This window comes from Hippocampus comes, unplaced genomic scaffold (assembly GCF_001891065.2).
Source record: "Hippocampus comes isolate QL1 unplaced genomic scaffold, H_comes_QL1_v1.1 scaffold122, whole genome shotgun sequence".
In the NCBI taxonomy this organism is placed as follows: domain Eukaryota; kingdom Metazoa; phylum Chordata; class Actinopteri; order Syngnathiformes; family Syngnathidae; genus Hippocampus; species Hippocampus comes.
In genome coordinates, this window is record NW_017842059.1 from 541965 (window position 1) to 551342 (window position 9378).

The 9378-nt window shown below is 42.7% G+C and overlaps 1 protein-coding gene across 2 annotated transcripts in view; it reads right to left on the reverse strand.

Annotated features, from left to right (window-relative positions):
• The window catches only part of LOC109510792 (RNA-binding protein Nova-1-like), a 56379-nt gene that overhangs the window by 39747 nt on the left and 7254 nt on the right, over nt 1-9378 (reverse strand). The window lies entirely within an intron of this gene.

Consider the following 9378-nt stretch of genomic DNA (forward strand, 5'->3'; position numbering starts at 1 on the left):
CATTATTTCCATAATGTGAGGATTCCCTGCTGGTGTTATTGCTCACTTTTCCTGCGAAGCCTTTGAACGCGGCAGCCTCCGCATCGGCCCTGATCTAATTTCGGCGTCGGGCCCGAGGAATCTGGTAGTCGTCAGCATGTTGGCACGGCGACAAGTAGCCGAGAAGCCAGCTTCTAATCGGATCTTAGCCAGTCCCCGCCGCTGGACGCATAGCTCCACAGGATCGCGCGGGTTTTGGCGTGGAAACGTCCTCCCGGTATGTATTTATTATTATTTTTTTTTTTGTTGCCTGCAGGAACGTGACCAAGATGTTTGCGTTCCACATTCAGATGATTAGAGATTTACATAAAGACGTCTGTGAGCTAGAGCTGTGTCAAGAAACTTTGGGGGAGAAAAATGAGACTTGGAGATGATCTCGGAACGGAAACAAACACAATATCTAAATAAATGCTTGAAATGATAAATAAACAAAGACACATGTATTTCTCTTCCCTGCCTGCTGCCTGGATAGCGATGTGAGCGAGCTTCTCGATCACTTTTGACTGAGGGTGGGAAAAGGTTGTAAAACTTATAAAAACAGAACAAATTGACTTGTTAGCGCATCCGCCTTACAGTACAGAGCTCCAGGGTTCAATTCTGGGCTCCAGCCTCCCTGTGTGGAGTTTGTATGTTCTCCCAGTGACTGCGTGGGTTTTCTCCGGGTGCTCTGGTTTCCTCCCACATTCCAAAAACATGGTAAATTAACTGAATGCTCAGTCTAAATTGTCCCGAAGTGTGAGTGTGAGCACGGATGGTTGTTCGGTTGTGAGTGCCCTGCGATTGGTTGGTAACCAGTTCAGGGCCCCCACCTACTGCCCGACGACAGCTGGCATTGGCTCCAGCACGCTCATGACCCTTGTGAGGATAAGTGGTTCAGATAATGGATGGATGAAAACAATAATGTAAAAATCCATCAAGTAGTACACACACGGCTTTCTCCCTACATATTCGGGCACAACGAGCATTTCCATACATAGTCCTGGAGTAGTTAATTTGGAGTAAAATTGAGTGACTTCAACTTTATTTCTTCATTTTGCATGCATTATTTTATTTGTCTCAATTAACAAGTAGTTAATATATATGTACCTATATAGTATATACATACATACATACATACAATTTATATGTTAAAATTGACTCAGACAATTATGCTGTTAGACCAACAATTGGTTGAATAATTCAGTAAGCAGTTTTATTTTATTTTGGTTCCCTGAATTTTGTCTTACCGTTACATACCAAATAAATATTAATAAGTAACCCAGTATTACACAACAACAATGTTCGCACGGCAGGTGTGAAAGGAACCCCCTAAGTGGAGGAACACTCTCAGCTCCTAAATCATTTTAACATCTTTCATTTTTACTCCCCTAACCCCCCAAAAAAGAAGCAGCAATTTAAAAAAAGAATTAATCTGACGGTCATGAAAGAGTGAAGCAGTCAATGAGCGAGTGTATCACATCAGATTTGAGTCCATGTGCCGTACTCATGTTTGATAATCCGGGACACGTAACCTCGGGGGGCAGCAGATTAAAATAGGATGATTATTACACACATCCACGCAAAAGCAGGGCCGCCGTGCTCTTCCAAGTGGAGCATAAATGAGTTTTTTTTTTGTCCGTTTTTTTTTTTTTTAACCACAGAGCCAGTAGAAAAGCCAGAAGGTCCTGTATTTCCGTGTTTTTTTTTTTTAACCACAGAGCCAGTAGAAAAGCCAGAAGGTCCTGTATTTCTTATTTTTCCTAATTATTAGTTTATTGTTTTTGTATTTTTAATTTTTTTTTCTACCAATATTTAAGTATTTTTCCAATGTTAGTGTATTTTTTGTCTGAGATTTTTATTATTCTATTATTATTTTTTTAGACAAGTATTTTTTTACTGGTATAATTTAGTTTTATTTGTGTACTAATTAAGTCTAATTTTTATTCTATTTTAATATGTCTATTCGTTTTTGGTCTAACATTTTCCCATCTATTTTTGTATTTTTCTAATATTTGTGTGTTTAATCCATCTTTCCCACTTGACCCGCAGTCTCTTTCTTTATTGTCCTGCGACATATTCTAAAAATAAAGTCTTATTCGGTCCCGCCGCAGGTGTTTCCCATGGACTGTTGTCCCTAAAGGGAGACAGGACTTCAGAGTACCAGCTTCCTGTCTACAGCGGCACCCCTCTCAGACACAAATCCGCGCAGTGACCAACGGACAGAAATAAACAAAACCCGGCGGCGTTCCAGCATATTGAAAAAAGAAACAGGCGTCATTATTTCACAAACAATGTGTCAGCGAGCCTCTCGTGTTGCGTCAGGTCACATGAGGCAGGAAACAAGTTACGCCTTGACTGCTTTTTTCCTCGACACTCACTGACGGCGACGAAAGACAAAGAGCAGGGAGCGCATACGTGCACGATGCCGTTTTTTTTCATTGATGGACTTCATTGCTTCTAACATTAGCTTCAATGTCATCATACTGGCTCTGCTATGATTGTTTTCAACTTTAGCTTTCAATGTTAGCTTCTGTCGTCTTTATCCATCCATCCATTTTCTGATCCGCTCTATCCTCACAAGGGTCGCGGGGGGTGCTGGAGCCTATCCCAGCTGGCTTCGGGCAGTAGGAAACCCTGAACCGATTGCCAGCCAATCGTATGGCACACAGAGACAAACAACCATCCGCGTTCACACTCACACCCAGGGACAATTTAGAGTGTTCAATCAGCCTGCCATGCATGTTTCTGGAATGTGGTAGGAAACCGGAGTACCCGGAGAAAACTCACACAGGCCTGGGGAGAACATGCAAACTCCACACAGGGAGCAAATCTTGGGATTTTTTTTCATTATTTGTGTAGCCAATCTTTGTGTTTTTAACAGTTTGATACACAGCACATAAGCTTGTTTTTTTTTCCGACGCATTGGATTTGAACAAAATTACAAACAATCAGCTAATGTTGCTAATTAGCTGTGAGAACCAAAAGAGAGACTTGCTTGCTCTACCCACAAAAAAAATCATGCTAATGGGATCTTAGCATCCTGGATTTTCAAGTGAAGCTAAAACTGTATTTTTGTTTTAAACATTTTTTCTGGTGACAAATATGCTTTTGAGCCGTTTAGCCTTTTCATTTAGAAAAATCACAACAAAAAAACTGGTGTTCATCTGCAATTCGCTGCTAGTGTTAATAAATCTTAACTTCCTGGACTGGTACATGAAGCCAGTCTTTTTGTTTTCCAAAGTTATATTCACGAGAAGATCAGGTTGTGTTGAGAGGATTCACCTTTTCACAAAAAAAAGCAACAACCAGGCTGCCCTACTAATTAGCTGTTAACACCAGAACAGAGACGCTTCCTGGACAAGCATGCTCATGCTGATTGAATTGTTGCATCCTAGACTCTTAGATGAAGGCAATCTTTTTGTTTTTAAATGTTTTATTTGCAGTGGATGAGCTTGATATGTCATTTCTTCTGAACCTTAGCAATGAGGCTAGATTGCTAATTATGCACCAGTGCTAATGAAATCGTACCGACTTGAACCCTTTTTTTAAGCTAATCGTTTTGTTTTTAAACTGTTTGAGTCACAGCAGACAAGACTGTGTTGAGACAGTTTGCCCTTTCATAATACCAACACTGCGGCTTGGTTGTTAATTAGCGTCTAGCGGCAGAACAGAGTCCTCCTCTACCCAAGTGCACCCTTGCTAACTGAATACTTTAATGCCTGACTCTTATGTAAAGCTAGTCCTCGTTTTCAATTGCTCCATTTGAAAAAGATGATCTTAAATTAGCAACAACTGGGCTTTTTAATGAGTTAGCTACTAGCGGCAAGACCGACGACCACTTAAAAACGTTGCGCTAACCTTCCGGTTTTATACAGCCTCGATAGCTTCGTCAAATCTTTTATGTAACAGAGGAATGTGTTTTCTCCTTGCCCACTGCGTTTACCATCATGCACTTGATCGTCGTCTCCTCGCCGCAGTGACCCATTTGTGCGCGGTGCGATGCCTTGGCGCTGACCTGCTTTCGATGGAGGCTAGCTAATTATAACCACCCCGTGCTAACAAGGCAGGGAATTGGTAAATAGGAATGGTGAAACACACACACACACGCGCGCGCACACACGCGCGCGCACACACACACACACACACACACACACACACACAAAGTGCATTCTGGTGAGAGAGCTTCATTATTTTGAACATGCTAATATGCCTATTAAAAACATAAAACATACTTATTACCAATGATTGGCTGGCAACCAGTTCTAGGTGTACCCCACCTGCTGCCTGAAGAGGGCTGGGCCCCTCATGAGGATAAAGCAGTTTGGATAAGACATGGATGCATGTCTAATATTAGAAATGCATTTTCATTACTTTATGACTTCCTTGGCATTCATTGCTTTAAAACTTGAATTTTACAACTTCATTTTTTGCTTGTGGAGGCTCTCAGTCGTACAGGAACGTTCCATCGTAGAAAGGGTTCCGTCAGTCGTCATCTGTACCTGTGGGTAAAAAACAAAAAACAAAAAAGGACGTTTCGCTTCTCTCACAGAAGCTTCGTCAGCGGTAGACAACTCTGAAGTCTCCGTGAAGACAACTCTGAGTCTTCTGTGAGAGAAGCGAAACGTCCTTTTTTGTTTTTTGTTTTTTACCCACAGGTACAGATGACGACTGACGGAACCCTTTCTACGAACTTCATTTTTTGGAATTTTCAAACTTAAAATACTGAAACACACCATTATTTTTGCTACATAATGCTTATCATTTTATGACACTCTTAATGCCTAACAACAGGGGTGCCCAACCTTTTTTTACCGAAGATCTCCTTTTCGATCAACCAACCTCCCGCGATCGACCTGTTGATGCAGTGTGCACTAAAACAAAAATATATCCTATTAATAAAACGCACACAGATACAACTGTTTTCGGTTGGGTTTTTTTCCTTCTACACCCGTCGCAATCGAGTTGGGACCAGTCATAAAATTACCAGAAATACATTTGTAAAGTTTATAAGTTATTTATTGTAGTTTTTTTGTTGCTTTAGAACATTTTTTTCTGGTAATTCATAATTCATGACTTCAATCTTGCACTTATATGACTGAATTGTTATACTTTCATGATTTCATTGTTGAATCAGGTCTGTGCTCCTTTTTTAGGCAGCACAGTCCAAACTGGGACACATGATTTTCCCAGTTACAGTGCTTGGAGCTTTAAGAGCTAATAAAGTCTGCTGCTGAGAGCTTTTATGACAAACAAATCTTGCATCTCAAATCGCCACGGTCTTCTTTCCAAAACAAGATAAATCCCTCACATGTGCATACACTGTAGATCCAACCAAGGTCACCCAGACTTGTTAGGCACCTTGCTAACCCATGCATTGAACAAAAAATAAAAAATGCAAATGCACATGCACATGGGGGTGAAAGGACTGCAGGTAAAGTGGATTTATTTTATGAACCATTCTTGTAATTTAATTTCTTTTTTTTTTTTTTTAAATTCCACATCTTAAGTATTGAAATTTTGTAACTTTATTGTTGTCATTTTGACTTTTCTTGTAAAATTGCATATTTTATCACTTAATAAATCCAAACACACTCATAATACGTTTGTCGTATTGCTTCATTCTTGTAATTTTATGGTATATTAAAATACAACATTTGTTGAATTTTTTTTCCTCATACAGTCAAACCTCGGTTTTCGAACGTCTCGGTTCTCGACCAATTTGGTTTTCGACCAAAAATTTCGAGTTTTTTATGCCTCAGATGATGACCAAATTTCGGTTCTCGAACAAACTGAGCGCACTTGAATGCACCATTTGACTCCTCTCGCCTTCCTTACACGAGGAAGTGATGCTTCCTCGTGTTGCTTTTCATTGTGAGCAGACGTGTTCAGTAAACATTTTTATTTTAAAAAGGGCGTGATTTCGGTTTTTGAACAATTTCGGTTTTCGAACAGCCTTCTGGAACAGATTATGGACGAAAACCGAGGTTTGACTATTAAAATGTCACCATTTTACTTTTTTAGCCATTCATCCATCCATTTTCTGATCCGCTTATCCGCACATGGGTCGCTGGAGCCTATCCCGGCTGTCTTCGGGCATTAGGCGGAGGACACCCTGAACCGGTTGCCAGTCAATCGCAGGGCACACAGAGACGAACAACCATTCGCGCTCACACTCACACCTAGGGACAATTCCGAGTGTTCAATCAGCCTGCCATGCATGTTTTTGGAATGTGGGAGGAAACCGGAGTACCCGGAGAAAACCCACGCAGGCACAGGGAGAACATGCAAACTACCCACAGGGAGGCCGCAGCTGGAATTGAACCCAGTACCTCTGCACTGTGAGGTCGACACACTAACCACTGGACCACCGGGCCACCCATCCTGTAGTTAAAAGTGTAAAGATACATATATTTTTCGGTGATTTCTTTGTACCATAAGCCAGGATTTCGTGCATTACCGGAACAAATTGCCTCACCGGGCAGGTCATTTTAACCCCGCTGTCATGAGTATGTGCTATTTGAAGGTTTCATAAGCAGAGCTCAATGTGTGTGGGTGCCCCATCATAAATAATACACCATCACGGTGCGAGTAAACAGTGCAATCTGTTGCTAAGGCCCGCGCCGACCCAGCGGGCCCAGAATAGGTGCCACATGCTGCAGGATTGAGGGTTTAAATCCTGGGGATCTTGTGTCCCCAGGGCAAAGGAAAAGGGATCTCCTCTTTCTCCACCGTCCTCATCCTCATCGCCCCACACACACCGACAAATTAAAAACTGAAAGACCCTGTAATGTGTATTTAGAGATTTCTTTCTGAATGCATTATAAATATTTATGGAAACGTAATTGCTGAAAACGTGCATAGATTGAGACCGATGTAGTTCTCTGTGGTGGAGCTACAGCTTTCAACAGTTTTTCACTATTGTCTGATTTTTATATTTTTCTTTTGACAAGGCTAAAACGGCACCATGTGACGCATTTGGGCGTCAGCTTGAGTGCCTCGTTGTCGCAGCTTGGAGAAGACCTGCAACGACCTGGTGGGATATAGCGCAGTCACCGGAGGCTTTCAACATATTTTTCGCAGCTCAATACTAGAAGAAGTGACGAGAGTTGCATCAGTACCTCTACTGTTACTAGAGTCTTTTTTTAGTACAAGTATCTATATTTTTACTGAACTGTAAAGTGTGTGTAGCTTAGCCACCTCTGCCGATTTCTTAAAGGTGCGTCCAAGCCAGTACGAATTTTTGGCAGGAATACTTTTGGGGTTAAAATGTTGTGCTTTGAGTAGCGCAATGTCCACCAGGGTCTCGGATTACAACCGGATTAAATGTGCGCTCGTAACGCGCAAAACCAGACAGGACAGCGCCCACTTTATGAGCTCGTAATGCTCGCCGCTTTGATTGCATTCCTCAAACACCATTTTAGTAAGACTTGCAATATATTTGGAAACATCACCAAATAATACAATTTAAAAAAAAAGATTGTTCATTTCACTTCATGGAGCATGGTGGAGGATTGTGGGGTGGGTTCGTGCCCGTTGGGGAATTCAAATATTCATCTCCTTTGAGGGAGAGGGAAGGGGGAACGTGCTTTGTCTAACACCCCCTGGCTTGGGGGTTCTTTTGTTGGGGGGCTGCACACAGAGGCAGACACACAGGCACACTCTGACACATCCTCAAACAGCAGAGAGGCTCCACCAGCTGTCTACGGTCAGAAAGATACGCCAAAATACACTTGGAACTCATCAAGAGGTTTTGGGAGGTCTGTTTGAAGCCGTGTGCGTGTGTGTGTGTGTGTGTGTGTGTGTGTGTGTGTTTATGATTGATTGTGTGTGATATCTATTACATATAAGCGACTAAATACAGTATTTGACGTCTCAACCCTGGCCATTGTAGCAAGCGTCATGTTCCAGAATCCTCCATTGAGAGCCGTATGGCGGAGATTCATGACGCATTTTGTGAATTATATTTTTTGTCAATTTAATTAAGGCCTGCTCTACACCGATTGACGCAGCCCAAACCACTGCACTGGACAATTGCAAAAATATTGAGTCTTCAAGCGATTCAGAACCGCATGTCTACTGACGCACAGCAAATGGGAAAAGTCGTGACCCTGTATCGGGTTTTTAGGCTCCACATACAATCTGCTGTACTGTACCGTATTATATTTCGCCGGACCAAAAAAATATGACACGTTTGTCAAGTAAGAAACGCTTTTAACTATCAATGCAGGTAATTAAAAATATTTTAAGTGGCGGGTCCATCCATCCATTATCGGAGCCGCTTATCTTCGCGAGGGTAATGGGCGCGCTGGAGCCTATCCCAGCCATCTTCTGGCAGGAGGTGGGGTACACCCTGAACTTGTTGCCAGCCAATTGCAGGGCACACATTGACAAACAACCATCCACACTCGCAATCACATCTACGGACAATTCAGAGTCTTCATCAACCTACCAAGCATGTTTTTGGAATGTGGGAGGAAACCGGAGTCTGCGAAGAAAACCCACGCAGAGATGGGGAAAGCATGCAAACTTGACACAGGAAGGTCAGAGCCCAGAATCGAACCCATGATCTCTGCACTGTGAGACGTAGGTGCTGACCAGTCAACTACCATGCTGCCTCGTGAGGGGTCAACAATTAAAATTATTTCAAGCAATGAAACACTTCATTAGGTAAAATAGAAGCAGCGATGCTAACAATGCTAACAGCCTCGCTCGCTGATACGTGCGTGTGCGTGTGCGTGTGTATGTTGGGCATGTGGGGGCGGTGCGCAGTGTCTTGCTTGCTTAGTTCAGCCTTTTTTTTTTTTTTTTTTTTTTTAATCACCCCCTTCTCATCCATATTCATCGCCTCCCTGAACAGGGCGCCTCACTCAGCTGCAATGTCCCCGCCTCGTGATCCTTCTTTTTTTTGTTGTTGTTGTTTTACTCTAGTGCAGTATTTTGGAAGAAAAAAAAAAGCCGAAGGAGGAGAAGAAGTCGAAGCGATTGGCTTTACCGCCCTCCGCGATCGATTGGCCGCGGCGTCGGTTGCCGAGCGATGGATGGATGGAGGGATGGAGGAGGAAGAGGAGGGTGAGGGCGTGAGGGTCTGGAGCACAAGCTGATTAGAATGCATGAGGAGGGCGAAGGGAAGGAGAATGCTGGCCGGGAACGCCGTGTTCTCCAACGTTTGCATCCCTGCGACGTTCGTCGTACTGCATCCAATTTCCTGTTTGTCACTTTGCATTACAAAATAAAAAAAAAGAAGACGCTCCACTCCGAATAGCCAGCATCAGCCTCTCTGATAATTGTGAATCTGTGTGTGTGTGTGTGTGTGTGTGTGTGTGTGTGTGTGTGTGTGTGTGTGTGTGTGTGTGTGTGTGT